This window comes from Piliocolobus tephrosceles, chromosome 15 (genome assembly GCF_002776525.5).
Source record: "Piliocolobus tephrosceles isolate RC106 chromosome 15, ASM277652v3, whole genome shotgun sequence".
Classification (NCBI taxonomy): domain Eukaryota; kingdom Metazoa; phylum Chordata; class Mammalia; order Primates; family Cercopithecidae; genus Piliocolobus; species Piliocolobus tephrosceles.
The window spans coordinates 2,767,123-2,781,875 of NC_045448.1; positions in this window are offsets into that span (position 1 = coordinate 2,767,123).

The following is a 14,753-nucleotide window of genomic DNA, read 5'->3' on the forward strand; positions in this document are numbered from 1 at the left end:
TGGAGAGAGGCCTCTTCCCTGACGTGATTTCCTGCCGGCACGTGGGGGTGGAAATTCCCACCCGTGGAGCAGCTTCACACAGCAAGGCCCAAGTCCCAAAGCTACGAATCGCACCACGTTTATCCAGAAATCCCCCACATTTTCCACAACACCCAGAAAACTGGTGGAACGGATCAACATGCGAAAGGGAGGAAAGTGGTCAGCACCGCAGGTAGCACTAGGGAGGAGATACGCAACTGCGCACAAGGGCTTTATTTTTTATCTTGGCAAAGCCACAGACGATTCTTATGAATCAGGCAATCCTGTGAGGGCTCCGTGTGCTGGTGACGGATCCACCCCAGCATCACCCCCATTGGCAGAAACCAGCCCAGCTGGTGTCCACAGGCCTCGAGGGGATGTCTCTTCTGAGACCCCCACCATCCACCATGCTCCCAAGCCACCCTCCCAAACCCATCATGGACGGTTCTGTGCAAACCCCCATCAAAGTACTAAAGGCAAGGTGGAACCACAGCTTCACCCGGAGCTTCACACGTCCACATATGCCACGAGCTTGTGTGTGTGTGTGTGTGTGTGTGTGTATGTGTGCATGTACATATGTGTGTGCCTGTGTGTATTCAACTAATTTCCACAACAACAGCAAGAGGTCAGTGTTGTGGCTGTGCCAGACCACACGTGCACCATCGTACCGTGGACAACATTCTAATGGGACCTGAGCCCAGACCCCTGCCCCTGACCCCCGCCCCTTGCCTCACAGCGTGGCCACCATGTCTCTCACCAGCAAATTCGAGGGCTGGCTCAACTACTGAGGCCTCTTCCTCCATAAAAGGATTAAAACTATATTTTATTACTTCATTGTTCTTAATATATATTATTAAATATATTTCTATTATAGGTTTTAATATGTTCTTGAACCTAAAACTTTAGTTTTGAAATTTTGCCCTAGAAATAAGTATGTTAAAGAAAGCAAATCATCCATTTAAAAAAAAAAAAAGAAGAAGAAAAGAAAAAGCAACCTTATATAACAGAGCCTGAAACTAAACCACCATCCAGATTAGAGAAAACAAAACTTCCAGAAATGATGCTGCCCAGGCCCTTGGGTAAATCCAGCCCAGCCAGCACCCCCGAGGCCTGAGCCGCGAGCACCTGCCTACCGGGGCCACCAACCCCGCCAAGCTGCTGGTGTCTGCCTTCTCTGCAGCCTGTCTGCACTGCGATGGCCTCTCACCCAGATGCTGAGCTGCTCCCCTCAGGGACAGGGGCATCTCGCCTCACGCCTGTCTGACCAAGTTCCACGGGGTCGTGATTGATGAAGCCCGGGGTGAGTCCGCCCACCGTCGGCAACGCTGGCCTGAAGTGGGCTGTGCAGGCCTCTGTCCTGAAACCCACCTTCCCTGGCTGGGGCACCAGTGTCTGTCACACACGCCTCAAATTCAGCCACCCATTTTTCTCTCTTCGAGGCTAATGAGCTAAACAGGCCTGAGGCATTGTTTTGTACCATTGATCACATCGTGAACCACAAGTTCCTGGGCTGGCACAGGCTTCTGCAGCCTCCCAAGCGGCATTCGGCAGACACCAACGAGTGAATTTCTAATCAGACCCTCTGCTTGCTGAGGGTCTCTCTCTCAACATTCGCACCTTCCCACTTGCTCCTCGCTGAGACCCCACGGTGAGAAAGCCAGCGATCTCCACTCCTGGCCTCCTCCTTTTGGCCTGGATTCTGCCTTTGAAATATTTCCAGCAGTCAAACATCCACTTTGATGACTGGCTCCCTGGATGACCAGTTTCTAGAAACTTGAGGCCGCCCCTCCCACAACACCCAAAAAGGCACAGTCCCACTTAGCTTTCTGACCTCTCTCCTTTTAGAAGCTGCTTTGTCTTTTCCCCTGGTCTCCATCAGACCCTTCCTCACCCCTTTCTACCCCTCCCCTTTCTCCCCTCTTGTGGCTGTCTTAAGACCCTGTAAGCCCCTGCCATTCTCCCCACATCGTCTGGGAATGGATGGAGAGCCGAGGACCTGCCATCTGCATGAGAGAAACTCCTGGGCCACCGGACCTGATAGAATCATCCATCGCTGGGGCTGGCTTACTCCTGCTCGGGCCTCTCAGTGGCACTCTGCGGGGAGGGAGGTGGGACGTCGGGCAGCCTGGTGCTGGCTCTCCTCCTGTGCAGTGCCAGGAAATTGCTGCCCAAGTTCAGCCATGTGGGTATAATGGCAGTGCCCTTCTCTAAGCTTCATTCCTGAAGTCATGGGGAGATTTGGAGACCCCGCACTGCAGAATGACTCTTCATTCTCATGACACACACATGAAATTACCTCAGTTTTGCCTGCAGCTCCCTGCACATAGTAGGTGCCCAGCACGCAGCTGCAGAATGAGGGGTGCACCATCCTTTGGGCTTCTCTAAGCCGTCCCACTGTGCGCGCAAAGACAACACAATGCTCATCATTTATCACCAGTTTTGAAAAGGACCTCATGACCCCAGCACCGAAGCCACCTGACTCATAGTTCTGCTTTGAAATGTCCTTTCCAAGTACTTTCTGAAGTACTTCCATTCTTCAGAAGCCTTGAGACTATTTGATACTACAGTGACCCTTCAACAATGCAAGACACAGGGGCACTGACCCCTGTAGAGTGGAAAGAAAATCCATGTATAACTTTTGACTTCCCCAAAACTTAACTCATAGCCTACTGTTCACCAGAAGCCTTGCAGATAACAGAAACAGTCAATTAACATATATTTTGCATGCTATACAAATTATATACTATGTATTATAGACTGTATTCTTAACAATAAAGCTAAAAAGAAGAAAATATTTTTAAGAAATCATAAGAAAGAGAAAATGTATTTACTATTCATTAAGTGGAAGTGAATCATCATAAAGTTCTTCATCCCCATTGAGTAGGCTGAGGAGGAGGCAGAGGAGGGGTTGGTCTTGCTGTCTCTGGAGTAGCAGCAGAAAAAAAATCCACGTACAAATGGACCTGCTCAGTTCCAATCTATGTTGTCTAAGGGTCAACTGGACTTCTAGCATTTAACTCACACCCATTCACTGATAGGTTCCCTGCCCTGTTAAACTGAGAACTGTGAAGTGCTGGAGCCAAAGGTAACTGAAAAATTCTTACCCAAGCAGGTCGGTTTAGTAGTAAGAAAACCGAGGCCCTGAGACATGAGGTGGCCTCAAGGGTGCCCCAAAGAGGCAGTGGAGGCCTGGCCCCATCCAAGGCCATCCAAGTCTCTGCACACAGGACTCCGCAGAAGGCGTGGCCAACAGGGCCTGCTGATCCAGGGGACACCACTGCCGAGGTTAGGCCGCCTGTCGCCGACAGTGACGAAGGCGTACACCTCACAGTTGTCTCCCACACACCTGGCTTAGGTGGTCATTCAGAAAAGTTCACTCAACAAATTACATCTCCTCTTCCTCATGACCGTGTCATGCTTAAAGACCATGACGGTCAAAAATAAAACCGTTTCCTGGCCCCCTCCCATCCCACCTCACTCTGCCTAAACATCTGCACCGGTTTAGCTGCTCCCAAGCTCCAGGCAAGGGACAGGCAGGGCTTCTGGGAGGTCTGGGCTAGCGTGAGGAGGCGAAGGCTCTGCTCCTCCCTGACAGGCACCATCCGCAGGACGGGTCCTTCTCCAGCCGCACAAGAGGCTTTCTGAGCTGCTCCTGCCACCACTCGACTTGCTCCCAGAGGAGTAGAATCAAATGTGCGTCTCGTGAAGGAGAGAGACGAGTAAGTTCCTGGAGAGGGAGCTGGTTCTCAAGTCACAGCAGATGTAAACCCCTATTCACACCAGGGCAAGGCGCTAATGTCGCAGAACTCCCACCTGGGGACTGGGAAAGGGAAAACGCTTCTTTCACACTAACCTAGCACAGGCCCCGGGGTTCCGGGCTGTGATGGGGCCGTGCCAGACAGACACTGGTCTTTCCTTCTTGGGCACTTCTGAACATGCCCTGAGGAAACGAATCTGCACGGGGGTCACTGTAGGACTTAGACTTGGGCAGGTCAGTTAGGCAGGGCTGGCTTCCCGAGACCCCAGGCTTCAAAGCCTCGAACCTGCTCCTGTGCTGAGCTGGTTCCCCATAAGGGTCCTGCCTCTCACGTTCCCTTCCTCCCTTGTCCCCGAAATTGTAAGGTGATGATGGGTTCAAGGGGTGCACACTCAAGGTGATGATGGGTTCAGAGGGTTCCTGCTCAAGGCAATGACGGGTTCAGGAGGTACACGCTCAAGGAGTTGACGGGTTCCAGGGGTACATGCTCAAGGTGATGATGGGTTACGGGGTACACACTCAAGGCGATGACGGGTTCAGGGGGGTACACACTCAAGGCGATGACGGGTTCAGGGGGGTGCACACTCAAGGCGATGGGTTCAGGGGGTGCACGCTCATCGTTCCTCCTGGAGATGGACAGTGTTTCACCACAGCCTGTGCAGTCATGGGCTTTGGGATTTACACACCAGAAGGAATGATCTCTGAGGCATCAGGACTGGGCCAAGGTCTCATGGAAGTACCAGCACCTTGGAAACTTTTTTTTTGAAAAAATAAAACAAAACAAAAAGCTATGGCCAGGAGAGTGTAGCAAGAACAGGCATCTGAACACCTGGACCCAACACAGCCACGCAGGATGATGGCACCCAGCCTGGCCCTCTCAGCGTCTGCTCCCCTCACAGGCTCCAGAACAGGGGCTGCCACCCAGAGCCACCTCCCCTTTTTTGAAACAGAATCTCGTTCTGTCACCCAGGCTGGAGTGCAGTAGCATGACCTCGGCTCACTGCAACCTCCACCTCCTGCTTCAAGTGATTCTTGTGCCTCAGCCTCCTGAGTAGCTGGGACTACAGGCATGCACCACCACACCCAGCTAATTTCTTGTATTTTTAGTAGAGACAGTTTCACCATGTTGGCAGGGCTGGTCTTGAACTCCTGACCTCAGGTGATCCACCCACCTTAGCCTCCCAAAGTGCTGGGATTACAGGTGTGAGCCACCGCGCCCAGCTCCTTTTGTGTCTGATGCCCATGACGAATTCATTTCTCTTTCTCGTGCATTTCTCTCTTTCTTGTGCAAGACGCCACAGACCGTCTTGTCCCCAGTGAGTTAGCTCCTGGGATGCATCCTCACTCACTTTCCCATCTCCATGAGACCCTGTCAGTCCGATGGTCTCTAGTCCCTCCCCACCTCCCAGGACAACCCTCCTTGCTATATTCTAAACGTCCAGACTCCGTCTGATGTGGGTGGGAATTTAGCATCTGCCCTCCGCCCCAGGCCCCTCTCAGTAACCACGGACTTCTTGAAGGCCTCTCAGCTCCACATCTCACCTTTGCAGAAGGCCCCGTCTCCCCCACCCACCTCCTGGGGTCTTCTCTGATTCGTCCACATGCAAATCACAGCCCCTCACTTGGCCCTCTCAGCATCCGGGATGGCTGGTGCTGTGGGAAGAGCCGGGGATTCGACCGCTGCCTGCTGCAAGCAGGCCCAGGCGCCAGCAATGGGAAACCTCATGGCTCGCAGCCTAAACGAGGAAGGAGTGACTTTCCCCATCAGACAAGAAGTCCAAGGAAGGCCCTTCAGGCCTGGAAGACTGCCAGGGCGCCCTGATAGACCAGATGGCCCTCCCCTCTTGGCTGCTCCAGGGCAGGCTCCGCAGTGTGGTCCCCAAGGGCCACGGCTCCTACAGGAGTCAGGCTAGAGACCAGGCTGACGGCACCAACGCACTCTGCTTTCCAGGCTTTGCATTTTTATTCAGGAAAAATTGTCTCCTTGGTCACAGGGATTTTCTCCCTTCATCTTATTGTGCAGAATTGGCCTCCAGGGCCAAGGACGCTTGAAAAGAGCAACAAGGCGTTCAGACCTTTGCAGTGGAGAAAGGAGGATAAGAAGCTATTGGAGCAAGCAGTCCATGCTGCTGGCCATAGGCCTGCCCCGTCCCGTGTCCCACCCCTGGGAGCTGTGGGGGCTGCCTACCTCCTTCCGCAGGAAACTCCATTACTCTCACCTCTTCCCTTCCCTCACCAGCTTCCTAGATCCGGGAAACTCAAATATAGACTCTCTACTACACTCTTTTCTTCTAGATCATGCCTTTCTCCAAGCAAAACACCACAACCATGTCTTCCAGGTCTCTTCTTCCACATCGCCCACGTTTAGACACAGGCTTCTCCGGCTCCAGGTTCTACAGGCAGGAAGCTGCCATCTGCAGACTCCTCTCCTGCCCCGATTCCTAGGAGGACGCACCCCCTGCCCCCAAGACAGAGGCAGCCATATGGTGTTAGGGCGGTGACAGCATTGTTTTCTGTCACTGTCTTAAATCCACATTTTCTTGAGATCCCAAAAAAGGAAACTGAGGCACAAAGAAGTTAATGACGTGTGTGTGTCATACGGATAGGCTGATGGAGGAATTCCAGGGCTGTCAGAGGTAGGTGTCCCGGTCCCATGCTTCCTCACGGCTCTGAGACAGCTCAGCGTTCAGCCCCACACCTTCTCCCACTCAGTCCTGGAGCCAGCAGACCGGTTCCTGGAACCATTTCCTTCTGTCTCTCCTCACACACCCATACTTGGGGCTCTTCCTCCTCCTTCCTGGGGTGCATATTTTTTAAATAGTCTCTAAATGCTGATAATATTCTCTTCCCTCCTAATCCCCACAAAGAAAAAGAACAAAAAAAAACAAAAAACCACAGCACCTCCTTGAGCGCCCCTGCTCCTAAGCTCTGAATGTTTTGCTGCCTTTCAATTGAGTGTTGGATTCTCTCAGCCGTTTCTCTCCAACTTGCTCTTGACTTTGGAAGTCAGGCGCCTCCTCCGCAGGGCTGGCTGCATGGGGACAACCTCCGCAGGCCCCACCACCTGCTCAGAAGGCCAACAGTTCTGCTGCCATCATCACGAATGTTTATTGATGTTGTCTCTGCACTTGTGTTCCAAGAGAGAAATCAACAAGGCAATAGAGGCTTGGCCACCCGAGGTCCCACCACACGCCTCCCTGGGGTGAGGTCTGGACCACCAGCTCCAAAGCCCCAGCCATCCTTGCCTGGGTGCCCTGCCCCTGCTCTCCCACCTGCTGTCAGCCAAGCCTCGGGGGACCTCTGCCTGGGGGCCTCAGCACGGAGGGCCCACATCCCAGCGTGGGTGGGTGGCGTTGGGCGGGGTGGTGCCTGCTGTCACTCCTGACCATGTCCTGAGTCTGTTTCCCCACCAAAGTGTAAAGATCCTGGGGCCACCTGTCTGCTCTGGTTGGGGCTGTAGGCTGTGGAGGGGAAATGTTTGGCTCAAATTCCCCAGAGCCCTGTCAGGACACAGGGGTCGAGAGGTCCCCAGAGCCTGTCCCCTGCCAGGACACAGGGGTCGAGAAGGCCTTGGGTACTTGTGGAGGTACAAGGAGGCCGGTGCCTGGGCAGCACTTCTCACTGGCTCTGTGCCTGGGAGACCCTCCCTCCTTCACCCTCCCTGGCTCACTGCGGATGGGTCTCTCCGTGGTACCCACCAGAGACAAGCCATGAAATACGAATTGTGTCACTATATGATTCTTTGTGCAAGTTAAATCCTCATAGTTACATTTAAAACTAACATTGCACAGTATGAAGATGAAAGGTAAAATTTATGCTGATTATCCAAATTTTCATTTTTTTATTTAGAACTGCAATAATTATCAAATAAAAGCAACCTGCCTTGTGAAGAGCAAGACCGTGGAAGCAAGGAAAAAGCTTACGTTTCACCACCATCAAAGGTACTTTACTCTCACTTTTTGAACAAGGGGCCCCACAATTTCACTGTGCATGGGGCCCCGCAAATGCAGAGCCGGCCCTGCTCCTAAGTGCACTAAGAGGGTTACCAAATGAACCATTAAAGTCAAGTCTCCCTCACGCTTAACAACTGGTAACTGCCCCCCGCCATTGCCAAATACAAGGTTTTCTCCCGGCTAACACACGCTAGCAGGAGCCTCCCGTCCCTGAACTCCAGACTGTACTTTGCACCTGCCCGGTCCCAAGGCCCCAAACCCGTCAGGTCAGGGAACATCGGCTCAGAGCGAGCTGAGCCTCGTCATGGCAGCAGTGGCTCACGCTTAGATGGGCTATGCCCGGCCTGATTAGATTGGCCCAAATGCTTTAAACATCAAACGAGCTGACCCCTGACATGAGACAGGTTGATTTATTATCCTGCCGGCGCCGCTGACAGCCGATACCGGGAGCCTAGCACTGTCTGGTCATTTCTCAAGCTCCGTGCACACGAGCGGCCCCCCATCCTCTAGCAGGTCAGCACAGGCAGCCCCGCTGGAATGCTAAGGGGCTCCTACCCAGGTTTGTTTGTTTTTTAAAGGAACTCAAATGAAGAGGCCAATCCCGGGCAATCAGGAAAGTCTGATGTGTGTGCCTGGAGATACGTACGGGCCACACTAGGAAAAGCAGGCAAACCTCAGCTAGAACCTGACTGCTGGCAGGAGGCTGGAGGTCACAGGGTGAACGAAGCCGAAGGGTGCTCCTGTCCAAGGTCGCCCTGCTTTCCCAACCGCCTGCCTGGCCACCTCCCTCTCACGTATTTCACAATGAGAATTTATTTATTTCAGCATGACTAATTCAGAAGTTATGTTAACGCAGAGTAGAGAACAAGCTCATCTGTAACCTTCATGATGAAGAAATCAGTTGCACAGACAGCAGAGGCGGTAAGCCACCTGTTTACAGCCAAGGGTGGGAACTGCCCATGGTACGCGAGAGCCCTGTACTTCCAGGCCAGCCAGCCGTGCACCCATTACCTCAGCTCCTCCACTTCTTAAACCAGGCATCAAGGATTTCTCTTCGTTAACTGTCCAACAAAGCCCATTCCAAGTTTCCTCCCATACCCATATGTTGGCGAAGCCCCACTTCATTAACTCAGGCTAGAGCTCGCCAACGGCTACAGCGTTAAGCCCCTGAGACGTCAGCTCTCTGCTGTGCACATGGAAGTACACTCTCCCTTAGGAAAGTCCTTTCCTCTTGAGCCTCAAGGTACCCAACTTTTAAGTGGGGGGGATCATAAAATTCATTGTTCCTAGTTCACAGGCCATTGGGAGGATTCACAAAATGATGGGTGTGCAACAGCTTGGCAACATGCCAAGCCCCAGGGGACTGCAGTTGGTGATTAGGTGGTGGCTCCTCCCTACAGCAGAGCCACCACCTAAGTCTTCCCAGCTCTGACTGCCTTTTTCCTCTGACCATTTGCCATCACTCGTTGTGGGTGCAGATGAGCTCCCGGTCTCTGGAAGACAGTCTAAAATCCTGAGCGGCATGGCACAAACATAGATGCAGAAACAAAGCAAGGTTCTGCCCAGCACTCACCAGGAGCCCAGGGTTGAGGCTTTGGCTAATCGGCCTCTTCATAACTTTTTTCTCTTTGTAAATATGGAGGAACTGTGAGCCTGCACCCAGTATTGGGGCTGAAAGGGAGAAGCACATAAAAGGGCTTTGCTCTGGGCATGAGAGTCTAATGCTACACTCCTAGGAAGTTGATTGGAAAGTAGGAACAAGGCCACCCTGCAGAGTGTAATTAAACTTTCAAGTCTATTTAGGTATTCTAAATAGGCACAACTTTTCCTAGATTTGGGAAAAGAGTAATAAACAAAGAAAGAGGAATAGTATTCCAGAAAGACATTCATCATGTCCCTTTAAAACTGAACTGAAATACTTTGGAACCAGACACTCAGCTGCCAGGAGGCAGCCAAACGTATTTCTCCATATGAGAGACTGGAAGGACCTCCTCTTGGGACTCTGAGTCACCAAAGAGGAAAGAACTGAGAATCTGACGTCAGAGGCTCTGCAGGGAAGCCTATGGTCGACCACCTCTGCTCAAGCTTTCAGAACTGCCGAACTGATTGCTGGCCTACCACTCTTAATCATGAGCTGATGGTCAAGGAATTCTAGATGTCAGAGAAGTGCTCCTAACAAGGAAGCCTGTGACCAGAACAATCAAACAGGAGCAAAAGCAACCTGTAGGAAGCAGAGACTATAGTGGAAAAAAGAAACTCAAGAAGGAGATATTATCATTAATAGTCACCTATGAGAGAAGATACTGCACCCGTATTGCAAGAACAGGATGCTCAGAAAGAAAATACTGAGAGAACTAAAAGAGCTACTAGTAATTTAAAATATAAAGGCAGGCTGGATGCGGTGGCTCATGCCTGTAATCCCAGCATTTTGGGATGTCGAGGAGGGCGGATCACCAGAGGTCAGGAGTTTGAGACTAGCCAGGCCAACATGGCGAAACCTCATCTCCACTAAAAATACAAAAATTAGCCAGGCATGGTGGCACATGCCTCTAATCCCAGCTACTTGGGAGGCTGAGAGAGGAGAATTGCTTGAATCCAGGAGGCGAAAGTTGCAGTGGGCCGAGATTGCGCCATTGCACTCCAGTCTGGGCAACAGAGCAAGACTCCATCTTAAAAAGAAAAAAAAACAAAAAAATGCAGATTCTGGCTTCCACTTAAAATGTAGAAAGCTAGATAGCATCATGCCCACCTTTACCACAAAACAAAATATATATATATTCCATAGAATAATATCTTTACTTGAATCCAACAGAGAGCTGAAATCAGTGAAACCAGAGAACCCAGATCCTAAGGAAACAGCTGTAGAGGAGCGAGGGAACTCAAACACTTGCTTGTGGTGGGCAGCATAGAAGCTGGTAAGAAGAACTCAGCTGAAAGTCTGAACAAGTTACTAAAGAACAAATGTGAGCTAGTGCAAGAGTATGGAACCACGGAAGCCAAGAAAAGAAAAAAGAAATTCACACAAATTCATAGGTTCTTTTTTTTTAGGCTCACCAAGTAACAGAAGAGGAGGAATGGCAGCCATTGTGGCAAAGGGAGGAAGTGCCCATGGAAAAAAAGACCTAAAGCTTTCCACTCCAGAATGCAAGAGAAGACCCACTACACCTGAAAGAGGAACCAGAAAATACCTTAGGCCCAGAGTGTGAGACACCTGTACTGCTGGGGAAAGGCAGGATCAGGTTGAAGACCCAGCCCTGAGATGCCGGGACACGGGGCCTACCAGAAACTGAAGCTAACCCAGCATGGAAAGGAATGCCCTCACCTTCACCCCAGCACCAGGCTGGCAGCACCCAGTAACAAGGAAATGCAGTTGACTGTTGGGGAAGAATGAGGACAAAGGAGTGCCTTTCTGAGGTGCAGATGCAAAGGGGAGATCTAAAGCGGAAGGTGGCACAGTCATCGACAACAGTCTCCCAGTAAATCCACCCTAAACAAAAGGGTCCCCTAGAAGCCTGAGGCACCCTGGGGGTGACCCTACCAACAACAAAATCCAAAGCAAGAGCCACTACTGACTCGATTAACTCCACCCCCCACACGACAGGCATCGGAAAGGAAATTGTCTGTTTGTCTTCAGGTATAAATTCTACTTCCTCAGACTCTACTGTTCTGTGAAAAATGTTGAAAAACTGTGAGCTATGTGAAGAAGCAAGGCAAACATACACATGCAATCAAGAGACAAAGCATACAACTGAACCAGATACAAACATGACCCTGGCGTTGAAACTGTCATATGGAAATTTAAAACAACTATGAAAAATATGTTAAAAGTGCTAATGTAAAAAGTGGGCAATATGCAAAAAGAAATGGGGAAATTCAGCAGAGAGATGAAAACTCTAAGATAGAATCAGGCCAGGTGTGGTGGCCCACACCTGTAATCTCAACACTTTGGGAGGCCGAGTTGGGCTGATTGCTTGAGTCCAGGAGTCCGGGACCAGCCTGGCAATAGAGTGAGAACCCATCTCTACAAAAAATACAAAAATTAGTCCGGCATGGTGTTACACACCTGTAAGTCCAGCTACTTGGGAGACGGAAGTGAGAGGATCATTTGAGCCTTGGGAAGTCAAGGCTGCAGTGAGCCGTGATCGTGCCACTGCACTGCAGCCTGGGCAACAGAGTGAGATCTTGTCTCAAAAAAAATTTAAAAATGTAAGAGTCAACTATAAATGCTAGAAATAGTGGAAGGGAGGCTGCAATAAGCAGGAACAGAAATATTCTCTATTTCTGATGGGCTCATCAGTAGTCTTGAGGCATCTCAGTAAAGAACCAGTGACTTGAATGTCAATAGCAATCAGCCAGACTGAAAGACAAAGATAAAACAGTGACAAAACAGGAAACAGCATGCAAGAGTTGTGGGGTGATAGAAAATGATCTAGTATAGATATAATTGGAATCCCAGATGGAAAAAAGGGGGGCAGTGTGGAAGAAAAAATATTTCAATAAGTAATGGCCAAGGTTTTCCCCAAATTAGTGAAACATACCAAAAATACACAACTATTGAGCTAAAAGAAATCCCAGTGGGATAAATATCAACAAAACAAATAGACCAAAAAAAGCATACATATATTCAAACTGCTGAAAGCTAAAGGTAAAGACAGCTTTTGAAGGAAGCCAGAGAAAAAAGACACATAGCATACAAAACAAACAAACAAAAAATTACAATAGACTTCTGTTCAAAAACTATGCAAAGCAAAAGACAATAGATTACAATCTTTAAAGTACTAAGAGCACAGAGAAAAAACTGTCAACCTGGAATTCTATACCATGTAAAAGCATCTATCAAAAGGGTAGAAAAATAAGGACTTTTTTTGAGACAAAAACTGAGAGAATTAATTGCTACAAGATTTTAAGAAATATTAAAGGGAGTTCTTCAAGCAAACTTAATCTGAAAATGGCAAACTTAGATCTGCAGACAACTGAAAATGGCGTAAGTGAAAGTAAATTTAAAAAGGATTTTTTCATTTTAATCGCTCTTAAGGATAACTGACTGTCCAAAGCAAACCTAGTATCCATGCATTGTGAGTTTATAACATATGTAAAAATAAAATATAAGGCAATTGCATAAAAGACAGGAAGAAGAAATCAGGAGTATATTGTTGTAAAATCTTACACTACAAGTAGAGTGGCATTATATAATTGGAGGGTAGACTATGATTAATTAAAGGTACAGAGATAGATAGATAGATAGATAGATAGATAGATAGATAGATAGATAGACAGACAGATAGACTCTAAAGAAAACACTAAAATAAAAATTTTAAAGAGGCATGAAGAATAAACCAGTAAGAGAATTCCACTTTAGCCAAGGTGGGCAAATAGGAACTGGATTTACTCTCCTGCCTGAAATAACAAATGAATGCACGAAATATATAAAAGGGCAGTTTACAAAACACCGGACATCAGATGAGTACCACGTTTCACAGACTGTTGGCTGTCTAACAATTATCCATGTGCCCTTTCCTAATGCAAAGTTGCTATTGAAAAACAGCAGCCCATCCAGCGACCATATTTTCAAGCCCCCTTGTCTTCAAGGAGAGCCACGTGTCAAAGATCCAGCCAAGAATGGTGGGGGAGAATGACGCACTCCACCTCTAGGACTCATCGGGAATTCACACCCACAGAGCCCTCCGCACTTTCTCCACCCTCTGCAGTTACACCAAGTTGCCTGGGGTGACCATGGGAGCCATGTGGTGATGCTGACAGAGCTTCTGTGGATGTGCACCAGAAGGATGGTGCAGAGCACAGCCCTTTCCCTTCAGCAGCTCCCACACCACAGACCCAGCACTCAAGGCACTGCAAAGTGGATGGAAGCTTAGTCTCCACAGCAGCCCATGGCCCAGCATCCCAGAGTCTTACTGAAGGAGAAGCCAACAAGTGCATGGGAAACCACCCAGCCCCAGGGTCTTAAGGCACACGGGGCAAGGCTGCCACCCACAAAGGGTCAGTATTGGGCTTTGTTCTCAGGGACTGGGGTTGATGCAAGGGAAACCTGAAGTCAGTTATGACACCATGTCCAGGGAAGAGGAAGGAGCCTAGGGAGCATGTGCCTGGGAAGGACTGGAAAGGAAAGTGGGACATCAAGAGTCCCTGGCTCAGATGCAGCAAAGGCTAAGGTCAGGTGAGAAAAGGGGAAGCAGAAGGTAGCATTTACCTCCTGAACAGGTTTGGGACATTCAGACTGCTGGTCATTGCAGGTCGGCAGCGTGGTTCCTAGAGGGGTCAGTCCTGCCAAGGCCAGATCAGGGTTCACAGAAAATTATGACCCATGGATGAATACGGGACACCTGTTTGCAAATTGCTTATCTTTGTGACACAGAATGAAAACCAAACAGATGGCTGCTGCTGCTGCTGATAATGAAGAATAATATGTGATTGGTAGACAGATGATAGATAGATGGTTGATAGATAATTGATAGATGATAGATGATGAATGGATGGTGATAGATGATCAATCATAAATGATAAGTAACTGATGATTAATTGGTTGATTGATGATTGACAGATTATAAATAGTAGGTAGATGGTTGATAATTCATTGATAGATGATTGAGATAGTGGATAATAGATGATTGATAATTGGTAGATAATTGATGGCCAATAGATGATTGATAAATATCGACAGATACATAGAGATAGATAGATAGATAGATAGATAGATAGATAGATAGATAGATAGATAGACAGATAGTTACAAGGAGGAATCAGTGTGGAACACAGCATTGAAAAGATGAACTTTGGATTAAAGGTAGTCAGGTTCAAGTCCTAGTGCCTTCCCTGCCCCTAGCTATGTGGTTTTACACAAGTCATTTCCCCTCTTAGAGACTGTTGTTAGGCTAGGTCTGTATTTTTCCAAACCATTTTTAGGCAACTGGGATGAGAGATATGCAGTGTGTGAGAGTCCCAGACCCTTACCCAATTTCAACCAGATCAGTCTAGAGTTTTAGCCCTTTTATTAAGTTTCATGTACG